This window comes from Photinus pyralis, unplaced genomic scaffold, assembly GCF_008802855.1.
Source record: "Photinus pyralis isolate 1611_PpyrPB1 unplaced genomic scaffold, Ppyr1.3 Ppyr1.4_LG4, whole genome shotgun sequence".
NCBI classification, from domain to species: Eukaryota; Metazoa; Arthropoda; class Insecta; order Coleoptera; family Lampyridae; genus Photinus; species Photinus pyralis.
In genome coordinates, this window is record NW_022170511.1 from 22,443,149 (window position 1) to 22,458,546 (window position 15,398).

The 15,398-nt window shown below is 32.9% G+C and overlaps 1 long non-coding RNA gene across 1 annotated transcript; it reads left to right on the plus strand.

The window, feature by feature from the left end:
- Window positions 1-399: 399 nt before the first annotated feature.
- On the plus strand, window positions 400-15,192 carry LOC116168910. The gene is made up of 2 exons (XR_004144871.1): window positions 400-552; window positions 14,717-15,192. It is a non-coding gene; the product is annotated as an uncharacterized LOC116168910 (long non-coding RNA).
- The last annotated feature ends 206 nt before the right edge of the window (window positions 15,193-15,398 follow it).

Below are 15,398 nucleotides of genomic sequence, written 5' to 3' on the forward strand. Positions count from 1 at the left end.
CAGTTGTGGTAGGTACTAATTAATATCGAAATGCTCATTTTACTATGATGTTAACCTTGCTGGTATGGTTATGAAGCTGTTATTTATACGTGTGAGATATATTTTAAATAATTTATATCAAATACAGACAGCGTGACTGCTTTGGTATGGAACGAAGTGGAATTGAGGTAAGTAATAAACAAACCGACCAATAAATTTAACGAGCTATGATCTGAGACAAATAAACATGTTTATTGAGTTCACAAATGAAGATAATAAAATTGAAGAAGAAGAATGCGCGATTGCGTTTTATTTTCTGTAGTGTTAATTCCGTTTAGTAATAAAACTACGGGGTAAGATCAGTTCTATAGTCATAAGCCGTATAATAATGAAACCATTAAGTTTATCGTGATTAACGTAGCCGATCTAGCAAAAGTTCTCTGGTAGTACAAGACAATGGGGGAACCTTGTAGTAGTTAGTTACATGACCGGCATTAGAAAATGCGACTATACCAATCGCTACCGTTGTTTCTTTCTTACAGCTTCGAGGTTATTGATGCAGCTCGACTCGGGGTAAGTTGCTGCCTACTTTAGCAATATCTGTAATATTAGTTAAACGAAATGAAGTCGAACCGGACTCGCGCTTGATTTACGTCCCTAATATACATACACATATCCAAAACGGTTATAATATTCCGCGTTTTATTATCGGCCATTGGTAATTCTCCATTAAACGTATTTATAAAGCCACAGACCATCATTTATACGCATTGATTGTAAAAACCTCACTTTAACAGAGGAAGAGTCCGTAAGTGTTTTCGAACTTTTATGCTTTACCGCAAACTGCGCAAACAGCGATCACCATTAAAGAGACCTTTAAGCAAATCGCTTAGAAACAAATCAACACATCGATTATAATGACGATTGATTTTACGATTGTTTAATACCCCTTTTGTGTTTCTCGTTCTTCACGATTATTGTAAAAGCTCAGTACATTATCATTTAAACATTACAATGTCTATCTGTCCACCTAACGGACATGACCTTTTCAGAAAACATCCCCAGATATACACCTACATTCTACAATCACTAATTATCCCAAAATCTGATTAACGATCAAGCTGTGTATGTATCGATGTCCTCTACGTCATCCATACTTACTTTGAATTAACGTTTATACTGAATGTGCACTATGGAACGCAAAACGTTTGTGCCATGAATTTGAAAACACCCTGTGATAACAAAATTTATCAATAATATTTGAACAATAAATAGAAAGTCATTAGTAGTTATTTACATAAAAGTCAGGAAAATGACATATTACTGGCGAGGAAATATTGAAGTACCAGTTACTTTTGCGAAGTTGATAAATGAAGACAAAGTCCCCCATGCTGCCCAGAAAGTAAACAAATGCTTCTGAAGATATTCGAAAAATTGAAATTTGTGAATTTTTTAATTTTCTCTTGTTTAATTTCAAAAGATTTTTGAAAACAAATGACACTTGATACTTTTTCTCCCGCTAGGTTGCATGATTAAATTTTTTTAGCGCAAGGAAAGCTTTCGGTTTTACTGTTGAATCTAATTATATTGCAGCAAAAAAAGAAGTTTTTAAATTTAAAAAGGCAATATGTTATTGCGACAAACCAATAACAGAAACGACTGATACGGAAATACTTATTAAACATCGAAAAAATAAAATTTCTTTGGTTCCGTAAAGTAGCTTACAATGTAGCATAGAATCATAAAATATAAGATATCTTTATATTATATCCAAATTGAAAGCTCTCTTTGCACAAAATCTTAGTAATGTAACGTAAATTTAATTACGTGAGATTTATTTACAATTAATTAACAATACATTTAAAACAAACAAAATAAAAACAAAAGTTGGAAACTGATTCAACAGGATGGTGCACCCGCGCACAAAGCCCTAATCGTGCGATAATACACATCAGACATATTTACCATTTTCCAGGAAATTTGTCCGATAGGTATTCTCGTACGATTAGGGCGTTGTGCGTAGGGGCACCATCCTGGTGAAACTAACAGTTTCCAAATTTGTTTTTTTTGTATGTCATATATCGTTGTATTCGTAATAAAAATGCTACTCAATACAGTCTGTAATTTTTTAACGGGCCATATAAATAAATAATGTTGATGATGGTTTCACGAAACGAAACGTTGTATTGAAAATTTCTCAACCTTGTCTTCTAGAGCTTAAAAAGTGGCAATAAGAAAGTGTTTTTTTTTAATTTTTTGTATTTGTTCAAATAACGTCAGAAAAAATTAAAACGAAACCGTCGTATCTTCCTTCTATGGCTTGTAAGAGACCCGTGGTAGACATCCTTACCTTGGACACAGTGTATATAGTAGATAACACCGATTGGATATGATACGTATGTATAGGGATATTTTAACTGTATTATTCGTCCGAAACGAGTGTACAAAAAATTTCAGCAAAAATAAAACTAACGCAAACATTTAAAGAAGAAAAATATTTGAAAATTCATTAAAAATACCGCAAAGTTCCAGGAATTTAGTCAAATTTAAAAGAATTCTAATCAAAAAGCAAAAAGCGATAGATTTAAAGAAAGGAATTAAAGATACATATAGATCTTAAAAATTAAAAAAGTTCTGAATATATCAAATATTCATAAAAATTTCACGTTTTTCGCTTTTTTAGAGCAAATTATTTAGTACAAAATTGCGTTCTCAATTTACAAAAATGGTCATCGTTTTACACCCGGAAAACTAAACGTTGCATGATCCGTGGGTGTTGACCCTTTTTGTAACTAAAGAAACGCATTTGAAATTTTTGAAAAGAACTGACATAATCACCAAATGATAATGGCAAATTTCGTTTTCATTTTCTCTAACTTAAACGGTCGGAAATGGACGGTTCCCATTAGCACCTCCTGTAGATACTTTTCTTCGAAAGAATCTATTATCAGAATTACCATAACACTTTAGCTAAATGTAGAAGCTACAAGCTACGACTTTCTTATACATTGAATTTTTACGGAATGAGATAAGAGGACAAGAACAGAATTCCATTTGAATGCATCGCCGTCATAGCCATGTTGATTCAGCAAGATCTAGTTACCCGTGGATATTTGTTTGGGAAATTAATGTAAAACATTTGATTTTGAAATTTTCCTGTAAATTTATGTAAATGTATGACAGGTTGTTATTTTAATTTTTATCGGTCATTTTCGACCGTTTAAGCAATACCTGAGTTATGTTCACAGATTTTTTAAAATTTCAAATAATAATATTACATTTATTCCATGCACCAAGGTAGGTATAGGGCATGTCAATTATACATATACAAACAAACAAAATGTATCACAGTTACGCAGTTTTAAGGCGTTCAATGCGTTTTTTAATCTCAAAAAGGGACATGCTCCCATTTAACCTGCACTGTATCTCTTACCGTTACGGAGATCCCAATGCTGAGCCACGAATGTGAACCACCCGGTACACATAACTTTATCGTTGTTTCCTATTCCGTAAAACAACTTTGAATGTTTATACATAGTTGCTGGTGTTTTTCGAAAATTTATATGACTCATTTTCAAACGTATAATTCCGTTTTTTAAAATTTTGCTGAATTTTTCGAATAAATAAAATTCATTTTCACGCTTTGTTTGAATTTCTCTTTTACGAAAATTTTTTGAATTTAATAATTTTCAAAGTTGTAAGAGGTTAAGAAAATTTTTCGAAGTTGTCTACATTGTGCAGTATTTTCAATTTCCTTCATGATTTTTTTAATAATTCATAATTTTCGGAATTTTGTCGGAATTTATAAATTGTTATAAATTTTCTCTATTTTGCTCAATTTTGCGAATTTATTAAATTCTTTAAAATTTCAGTAATCCCCCCCTTTTCAGATTTTCTTATTTTTACAAACCTTTTGGTATTTAAATCTCTCTTCTTTGTACATGAGTTTTATTGATATTAAATCGCATCAGTAATAAAGTTAAAATATCCTTCTACAATATCCAACAAAATGTACAACATCAACATTCGTATAGCATATTTTTTTTTATCTATTGGTCTGCCCTTACATCGAAGCTACGTAGGTTTTTTGTTGCGTAAATTTGGTTACCTGTGGAAAGAAATGTGAATGGGCCCTTCTAAAAAAAATAAACAAAAAAGTAGTGTTTTCATTAAATGTTGTTACTGCACTGACTTACTTTTTTTTAATGTGTAGGAGTTCCTTTTCAATCAAATGACATTTTCTAAACGCTCAGAATAAAGATCAAATAAGTTTTGCAAAAGGTAGGGTTCTCAAAAAGTCATTTACGATTGGTGGATACGTGATACAGGATAATGTATTAGCTTTTGTAATAAACATACACCTATCGCCATTAATGGCTTTAGCGTGACACTGTCATAGCCACTGTCGTATTGGAAATTTCGATTATAATGAATTTATTTTGTTAATCTTGCATTTAATTGTTATAATCTAGTTAAATAAAAGTTGTATATAATTTTTAAAAAAATTATAATGATATTTATCTACACTTAATAGGTAAAATTAAAAAAATTGCTCAGTTTTGGGAATTCGGTGGCTTGGGTTTTAGAATTTCTACTTTCGGTTTAGGAGTATAGGGTTTGGATTTTTTGAATTTATTTAATTTTGAGGAACCCTCCACTTTTAAATAATTACAATTTTGAGAATTAATCTCAATTTTCTGTTTCTAAAATTGTGAAATATGTTAATTCAAAAAATATTCTCGAATCGCATTTGACTTTTGAAGCTATCTGAAGCTCCCTAGAAAATGTTTTTCAATATAGAAATTATATTTTTCAATTTAAACTTTTGGAACGTTTCGTTGCGCTGAAGTAGAGAACAACTTGCGCTTTTGAAACGTGAAACATTTAATTGATCTGATGACATACAGAGCAAGAACGAATTCGAGTTGTAAAGCTATCAAAATGGGCAATAAATACTCAGGTTTAATTAGCTGCAAATTTAAATTATGTACTGAGAGGTTTGCAAGCAATGCTTCACAATTCTAAAAAACGAGGATTTCCATTTTCTGGAAGTTTCGAACATTTTTGAAATTACCTTAAAACAAGTCATTAGGATTTGAGTAAAGTAAAATTTTGAAATTTCAACGTTTTACACAAAAAACGGTAGGGCACAGTAAAATCTAGAAGACAAAGAATAAGTGGAAATTAGAAATGAATTTTACGATAGATGCCTGAATACCCATTAGTCTAACGCACAAACTATTAGCTATTGTGATAATTTCGCGGTATCCATTAATTTATATTTTCTGGATGTTTAATGTAGAAGATATAATACGAAAAAAACAGTTACGTGTGCTTATTAATTACATTCACAACAGTTATTTGCATTGATGGCGAAGTTTGGCTATAACAATTTTCGTTCGCACAACGAAAAAAAATTGTTTGTCCCTCATTGTTATCACAAACCTGCTTTTTATAGTTCCGTCTTTCTTCCATCAGCAGCCTCTTTAGAACATAATTTCGCATTAAGTCGCTAATTTATGCATCGCCTAAACAACTACCGTGTGGTAATTTAAATTCTTAGACTTAACAGTTGTTGCTGGTTTTGTAGATTGTTTTGTGCGAAATTGCACGTGTCTAATTTGGCGCGTTTGGGCATTGGTGACTGATCAATACTCAAACGTAATAATCGCTTTTGATTATAAGTTATAGTGCTGCTGCTGTGCCTCCTTTTTCCTTCTTCGGAAGACTTAATTAACGTCAAACTAAACTCAATTATTTCGGAACATCCAAAAATCTCGCAGTTGCAGATCAAAGGAACGAAATAAGCATGATGCGTAAAACGGTTCCTCTACTCTCAAATCAGTTTTCACAATTTCCACTTTAAGTAAAGAATTTGGAGAAATAATCTTAAACCCACGTCCTAAACAGATGTTACAGAGGAGAAAATTGCCATTGCCATGAAAAAATTTAAATCTACTACATGGTTCACGCAATGCTAGGCTGTTCTCCATGAGTTCTTCAGTATTCTTAGTGTATCTGTGGTATATTATGTATTGTCAGTGTGTGGACACTACATAACAAAAACAAAGATTTTCGCCCTAAGGCGCGAGTAACTTTAGCGCATTTGGATAGATACGTCCAGAGGGATATAGGGACACAAGCATTTTTATGGTTAAAGCGTGGCTAAAATTTCAAAAAATATCTCTATAAATATGAAAGTTGATATTGCACAGTTTGCGCAGGCGCATACCAATCGTCAAAATTTTTCTTGGCTCAGGTCTCAGGGCTATAAGCTACCGAATACACAAAAAACGAACTAAATACATATACTGAAAACTGTAGACGGACGGACGGATGGAACGACAAAGCTGATCCAATAGCGCATTTAACTTCGTAAGAAAATGATCTAAGAATATCAAAGGATTGAGAGGATGCCAAAGGATACAGAGACAACTAAAGATTGACAAAGAATATTACACACATTACACATACACATCAATCATTTCGAGACATGCCGTCTGCATGATCTCGAATTTAAACTTTACTTAAATAATTACTTAAAAAAACTTAAATAATTTAAATATGTAGTCATCTTAATAGTTTCAATACTTTTATAAGTTTATTTTTTCCCCCCGTTCTTTTGAAATGTGTTAATCCAACTTTCAACCTTTAATGTAAAAATTCAACCCTCCGGTTGGTTGTCTTAACAAGGCTTGATAATAATTCGTCTTGAAACTTAGGACAACCTTTCCGTTTTAACCACCCTTCAGGTTTTTTCACTTGGCTTCGGCCAGTTAATAATTAAAAAAACAACATGTTCGTCTTTTCGTCTTCAACGTTTGTAATTTACCGTTTTCCTGTTAACTTTCACATCGCCTGATGATGGCAGTACGCCGAAACTATAGTCGCTGTTATTTTTAAAAACTTCAACGAATAAAACTATATGGGGAAGGTTTAGAGATTTTTGATAACATAATATAATTTCAACCCCCATTTCGAGGAACGATGGATCCAACTCAAAAAAAAAAAAAAAAAATTACACATACACGTCTACTCCTGGTAGAGAATTCTTTTAAATTAGTTTGAATAACGATGTGGCCAGGTCAGGTGTTTGATTTACATCTCCTTATAGTTTTTTTTAATTTTACAAAATTTGATTTGGGTTTGTGATGTTGATTATTAAAGACAATTGATCGTTTTGGTCTCAATTATTTAAATAACCTTACTTGTATATTACATCAAGGCTGTTTGGTTTTAGCTGTCACAACGAATATCTCGGTTAATGTTAGATATGACAAAATGCTATAAGGGAAAAGTGGTTCTACAATTAATTTTGTATGAATTTTATTAACAAAAAAAATACTTGAAAATCAAATGTATTAGGTGTAGTAATTGAAAGTTTTAAATGAATCTTTCAAATTTTATTACATATATAATTGAGTAAGAAATGCACGCTTAAGTGAATTGAATACTTCATTTTGAAAAGGTAGGCGATGAAAACAATTATTGCCATAGCTGTATTGTGAAAAATTCATCGTGTAAACGTATACGTATTGTTATTTGCATCTTAACTATCACGAAATGGGAGATAATTATGCTAATGTTAAAAAATGGATATGCTGATTATGTACATCATTTGTTCATGTTACATTGTATTTATATTACAAGATTGTCTATGATACCAAGATAGTATTAGAGAACATAGCTGATTTCATTTGTTTCCTCGCCCACTTTCTCTGACAAAGCTACGTAAGAGTGCATTTGTAGTTTAATTATCGATTTATTTTTGAAATGACATGTGATATATCGCTACCTAATGCGCTTGATTTTCAATTGTTTTTTTTGCTACAACCGATAATGTAAAATTGAATGTAGAATAACTTATCTTATGTGACATTTTGTCATATCTCTAACAGTGATAATGATGTGACAGTTAAAATCAAACAGACTGTATTGAGCATAAAACGAATGCCGAAGTTACGAAAACATAAACCGCTCTCTGCTTTATTTTGTTTCCTATGCTAGGTACCTTGGTTTTCTGGTATTCTGTGGTAGTTACTAATACGCTACTGTAATCTATGGTATGTCTATTATTCTGTTGTTTTTTTTTTAAATTGATTTGGCGCATCTACTTCTAGGGTCTTTAGCGCCATAACTACCAATAATTATTATTATTACAATTTATCAAATATTCTGTTTTGCGACTAATGGTATACCTACTTTAGTGGAACCATAACCGTATAAATACGTGGAACAGGTTGATAAAACAAATTATGTATTAATAATTAGCGATATGTTAACATTGCAAACAATGAACGAAAAATATTTCACTTTTTTATTTAACCATAGATTAGTAAATTACTGTAGTCATTTGGATAATATATACAGAGCGCTTTGAAATGCTCCTGTGATCTATTGTGATCCTATTTGAAACTTAACTGATGTATAAAATTAATTTTGATAATTTCAAAATTGTTTAAAATTATTGAATAAATTGTCAAAACATTTTTTTGTACGAGTGCAGAGTACACTAAGAACGATTTTGGTCCATTTATAATCGTCTAGATTAAAAAGTTTAATTAATTTTTCGCCCAACCTCGTAAAAATTACCTAAAACAATACATACGGGGTAAAATTGTTTGTAAAATCCGAGAAATTTCGAAATTTAGGATCCCTGCAGAAGTCATAGCAAAATACTCTTTCGAGCATTCAATTAGCTTTTACTCATAATGTGTATTCATACTGCCAACCTGCCAAAGTCAAGGGGTGAGCCTAATTTGATTGACTCGCAGTAGAATGCATTTTTTCTAGTTTTTGTTATACAGGGTGTTACCAAAACTGTAGTTTTAATAAACATATAAAGTGGCTCGTTATGGAGCTATAGATTTTAATTTTTGTGTTCAAAACGATGACAATAAACGGAACTATTAAACAGAAATTATAATATTAGCAGATATGTTTATTTAATTTTTTTCTTATTTTTAATCGTATAGAAACGGCTGCATATAGTCAGCCCACAATTTTTGTTAACACCCGGTATATAATTTATAGAATTATACAGGGTGATTCAGGGGGAAATAGAAATATTTACAGACATGTCCAGAAACCAAAAATAAGCAAAATTAGCTCAAATGTCCGTTTTTTATTTATTTCAGAGATATTTTGAACAATAGTAATTCAGAAAATTCAAGAAAAATATATTATTGAACTTACAAAAAAACCAGTAGCATTTTTATAATCTCGTACAATAACTACAATTATAACAACTTTAATTATGACAACTAACTGCCACTGACAACGTTGTCAAATTAACTTGACTTAACTTTTTAAAACCAAAAAACGAATTATCTCTGAAACAAACGAAAATCGGATTTAAACATATAAGCTTATTTGCCTTATATTAGCTTCCCGGACATGTGTTTAAATATTTCCATTTTCTCCATTTCACCCTGTATATTATAGAAGATTCAAAATTTTGATTTTTTTAATTTAGTTCTTAACTGAAACATTTAAGATTCCTGGTTTAATTGAAAAAAAATTGTTCATTTCTACCACCCAATTAACTTTATATATACATAGATATTTTCCACCCTGTAAAAATTAATTCAGAGGATCTGGAGCTTACTGCGATCCGAGCTGCGATCATTAAATGTTGTGCGCATAACCTGTGTTTTTTTGCCCATTTTCCAACTCACGAAAGAGTGGTTTTTCGTTAAATTGCTATCGCCTGCAATCCCTCGGTAAGCGGGATGGGTCATAATTGTTCATATACGCTGTGTCCAAGATATGGATGTCTATCATGGGTATCTCGAGAACCAAAGAAAATACGAAAATGGTCAAATTACAGAAAAGTTACTATCATGCTGTAAAGAAAATCACAACATTCCGAATACTTGCGAAAATATTCCAAAAAAACCGAAATTTGTCGATTTTGTTTTTTTTCTGATGTTATTTGAACAGAAAAAAATAAAAAAAACACATTCTCATTGCCACTATTTGAGCTTTTGTTTCGGAGAAATCATCATCAACTTTATTTTTTTATATGGCCTTTAAAATAAGTACATATGGTATTGAGTAGCATTTTTTATAACACACACACAAAAAAAAACAAAAGTTCGAAAATGTTAGTTTCAACAGGATGGTGCACTCGTGCACAACGCCCTGATCGTGCGAGAAAACCTATCGGAAAAATCCTTATCTTGGATAAAAACAAATTGTCGGTACTCACAAAGGGAAAATTATTGGTCTGGACTACGCGCATCAGTTGGTGGAGTGAAAACCTCAAATGCAAGTACGTATCTCCATAATGAGTGCCGGAACAGGGCACTCGAATCTTTTCAGTTCTCAGCTTTAGTTCGCATGAGAGTGTCAATTCAGTCTGATCGGACCGTCCATTTTAACCCTGTCTAGAAAAGGGCTTAATTTAAAAAAAAATTCTGTTTACACGGGTTTGGTTGCACCTTCGGTTGTCAGAGTGATTGAGACAAAGGCCAAAACCAAACATCTTTTACTGGCTTAATTGTTATACGGGGTGGACCATTAGTATGTAGATGGAAGATTGTGGGATTATTAATGCACATATTTAAAATTCATTGTCGGAGCATGCTAAAGGACTCTTAAGGCTACAATTTAAAAAAAATGCAAAACAAAATTACAATTGCTATACACAGTGATTTATATCAAAGTTGCATTTTTTAAATGGAACTCCTTGTATATTATTGAATATTTTGATTCCATCTGACGCAACGAAAAAAGCTTGCTAGTTCCTTTTAAAGAATCCAGTTGTCTTTCATTGAAATCAAAGAATCTAAATATCCAATAATATACAGGTTCTTTAACGTGATCCTGCAATGATTAATAAACCCCCAATCTTCAACCGACGCACTAAGGGCCCAGCCTGTATAGTGTACATATCAATACGAGTGTAGTACCTAAGTCTTTTGATTGGGATATGGAATATCGACTTCTTTAGCCTAGATATCGTTATTTATTCACTAATTTCGATATACTTGCTGTATCGGTTGTCAGTCGCACACGAAAACCCGTTTACTGTATAGTTACAGCACGAGGTGCGATCGAGCGATGCATCCGTCTGCAAGGAGTAATTCACAATTAAGGGTTATTAAAACTACAACAATGGACACGAAATTTTGATATTATAAGTTCATGCACCAACTTCATTGGATTTTGCAAACGGCATAGTGATTTCGAATCACTTTAGACAGGGGTTGTTCTGATGTTGTATTTGACCTACACGTAACATGTTCACTCAGTGTTAACAGAGAAATTTGTTCCACCAAAAATGGGGCATTTTTTCTCGGATTTGCTTTTAAAATTAACGTAATTTGATTAGAATCTTAGGATCAAATTAGTCTTTTGATTTCACCATTACAGGTTTTGATGTTGAGTGCCATCCAATCAAACTTCACCTCATTGGTAGCCTAAAACGATTTAGCCGAGTTCATTTTTGGATAGGCTCGTGCAGATTTTCTCAAAATTATGGCCAACCCCACAGCAAGGCTGCGCAAAAAACTCCAATCTCTACGAAATTTGGGAATGTTACACATGAAAATAATGATTCTACTAGTTATTTATTATATAATACGATAAAGGGCGTTGTCATATGTTCTGAACATCATTTTACATCGGGCTCCGCGTCCCATTTAATATTTCAACTGGCACGCGGAGCACGATATAAAATGCGATGATGATTGTGTATTCTATTGACGATGATAATAATGATACTTTTGTGGTCCAAAATATGTCCTTGATGATAAAAATTGATTGAGATATGTATCTAGATTTTTGCTTAAATAGAGTAGCAACTGTTCTGTTATTGTAATACACATTTTGTCATACTAGATCATCCTCTGAAGAATAGCGCATTTTTTATTCTTGTATTGAAGATTTATAGGGGTTCTGGGTTAGTTTTAGTTCTTCAAATCTTTGCACTAATACTTATAAAAAAGGATATTTTTGAAAAATACGAGTCTGATGTCTGAATAATAAAAGGCGAAATAAAAGGAATTTAATATACGTTGCACAACACAATTTCTCTAATTGGAAATGCCTTTCTTTTCTTCTATCAAAATTTCGTATATACCAGAATTTGTTCAAACGTAATGATACAATAAAATAATAAAATTTGCGAGTTGTAATCGTTAAATAGTTCAAGTCCGATTCTTTAATGAGATAAAATTCGATTTGCAGTATATTTTATTACGAGATCGACCTTTAATCGGCGATTTCTCTTCTGAAAAAAAAATGTTTCATTTTTTAATTACTTTCGGGCCCGCACAAAAAAATGTGCTCCACAACCGATTTGGTATAGCGAAGAAAGCTCGCGCTGAGCGCTTACACGAAATTTATGTTAAAAATATGAAAATTAAAATTGATTATGCCGAAAGGAAAGTTTGCAATTAATCTTTTAAGTAGGAAAGTTAACGTATATGCAATTACACAAGAAGCGTTTCGTTTACATGATAAATCATAGTTTAAACAACCTTTCCGTTATTGTGGGTGGACAAAACACAATAATGTTATTTACTTATCGTGAACTGCAAAAAAGTTGGTCGTAATTTTTTTAAGTACGGCATTCTTTTTCAGTTAATAGACGTTAAAAAGAAGCATAAAGCTTTGGCATGCGTGCGTAGGTGTTTTGCATAACCTACCTATTGAGCGGGAGCTAACAGTTAATTTTAATTAGCGATTTTTATCCCCCCCACTCGCAGCGGGAGCGTTTTTTTGCAGTTTTGAAAATTCCGTCCTTGTACTTTTTCCGCCTTTTTTTCATGTAAACGCACAAGTTATGTGGGTGATGTAGGAAACATCAAGGTTACAATATGCCTAACTCATTCATATATAGCAGAGCATTGAGACATGAATATTATTTATGTAAACTCGTTTGACAAGATTTATCAAATTTATTAACTATTTGGCCGATACCGTTTTACTTTAATATAAAACTCGTTTGCTGCATCTTTCAGCCGAAAGTTGAATTGCCCCCATTTTTTCTATTGTAACATATCTGCATATAAGCCGGTCTACTTAGCTATATAAAAACGCACCCACGCACCTACCATTTCAAAATAATTCCTATTTGTATAACTGACATGATGAAAGCTTTAAATTTAGGCAATAATTTATACACCTGTTTGCATAAGTAGCTTTAACTTTAAATACGTAATACTATTAATCTGATTGCTACAGAATCATTTGGCATGGACGATGATGTAACCGCGGCTAAATTTACAATTAGCGCATTTTATGATTTATCTCGGCATATGTTCCGAAATGTAGCACTTCTGCGGGAACGTATCGGAATTTCGAAAAAGAATGCTAGAAAAATGCCACTTTCTAATTCAAAATAGCCAATATTTAACAAACGTCTTACAACACGCTTACGCAATTGAATATCTATTTATAAACCAAACGTTCATTTACCCGTTCGGCATAATATTATTGTTACCTTCGAATTTTTAATATCATAATTTTTAGCCAGGTCATTAACGCTTTTATAGCACTTTTATTCGACCTATAAAATAATTATGCCGGCCGGCCGTTTTGACAAACGCGCATATTTTCTTAAATATTGAACTTTAAAATTTGATTGCTTTTCTTCACATGGCACGATATCGGCCGTTTATGAAATAATTAAATCTTTTATTGCGCGGTTTGTCGCAAAATATTGCAAACATCAAGCAAGACTAACGCACGAAGAATGAGAGGACGAATGATTTATAGCACTTTCAATTCTTTTTGTTTGAGATGGTAATAAGCGTAAAAGTCACGCGAGCACACGTAAGGCTTCAAGATGATCGTTTAGCTTTCGCTTTTCAGAGACAAATTTTACAGAAGTTCACGGAGGAATTAACCATTTGCGAACATGTTCAGTCTACAAATTTGTGCTGATTTATTCTGAACCCCGTACAAAGCTCCACCCTTCAGCAGGGTTTTGTCGGCCCTGGAGATTATCGCACCTCCTGTTAGTATAAATGCGATGCTGAGCTCGATTTTATTTAAGACTCCGAGCGTTGCTCTAAGCCAATAAATTCTGATCTGCACGAAATTTGTGAATCTATTAAATGATGAAAATTCCCGATTGCTAATTGGAAAAAAGCTTGTTCACAGCTTAAAATTGCACTTGAATACTCAATGAATTATAAAAGATCCATAATGTAGCGAGCATTCCTAAAATCCCAATAAACATCGAGGCGCCATAAGAGATTAGTCATCGGCGATAAGGAACCAAGGTGGATGTGACGCAACCTTTCCGGGAAACATGATGTGTTTTGTTCTAGAATGTTCGAGAATACCCCGAGTTTACTATATAAGCAAATCGTTTCAGGACGGTTCCAATTGCAACGCCGCCGTGTATATGAGTGATAAATAATATTTTAACTGTTATAATTTATTGTTAATTAAATGTAAATAAAATAAATAACGTAATTAAATTCGACGAGGCGTATCTGAAATCTCGGGAAAGCCTTCCATGGCTTACGGTTGTTGATAAAAAAATTTCATTACTCCGTATCACTGACTGGCCCAGTGCTTATCTCGATACAAATTGCAAACTATAATGCTTTATAACGTGTGATGTTTACTCCCTATTAAAGTTTTCTCTTTTCTATTTCAAAGAATCCGCATTTCCGATTTAGGCTCGGATTTAGGTATAGGTACTTACATTTAACAATTTACCGCGGCGTCTATTTCTGTGGGATTTTATTAGCTACTAATGCGACATTATTGGTTGCAGATCATAAACAAAACTAAGAAGAACATGGGAAAACTACTACGCCAGTTCGGACGACAACTACGAGAGTGTAATCTCAAAAACATCTCACCTGACCCCTGGCACGGATTGTTCGTTCAATTCTCGAAGCGTAGAGCTAGCTTTTACACGGCTCACTTGAAAACTCTTACCGGAGCGCGCCATCTAAGTTTGGCGACCCCTAAATTTGGAGCCCCGAGTAGCTGCTCGGCCCACCCGTACCCAATACGGCGTTGCATAAGACATTTAGAACCACCCTGTATGTATAACCTACGCTGATTATTAGAAGGGAAAAGCTGTCTGGGCCGTCTCAAGAGCACCAACGCTTGTTAGTTGTTACGTTACAGCTATCTTGGTTTCAGCGGTCGTCAAGAGAGCATCGTGTATTTTAAGTTTGTTGTTTTTTTGTGTTATTTAATTCTGGTAGTAATCTCTAATCTTGATCATTTATGTGTACCTTATTTTATGTTTTTTTTATAATTTTCAATCTTTGGCATGTGTATGAAAAATGCCGTTAACCTTTATTGTTTGCAATCGTTTTCATGTTTGGTTGCATGGTCTTCGGCCCAAGTTGAATTTTTATATTTGGTCATTGGTTTAAATTTTTGAAAATTATCCAATTGCTTGATGTTTCGCCACGCAGGAGTAACGGGGATGGGAATACTAC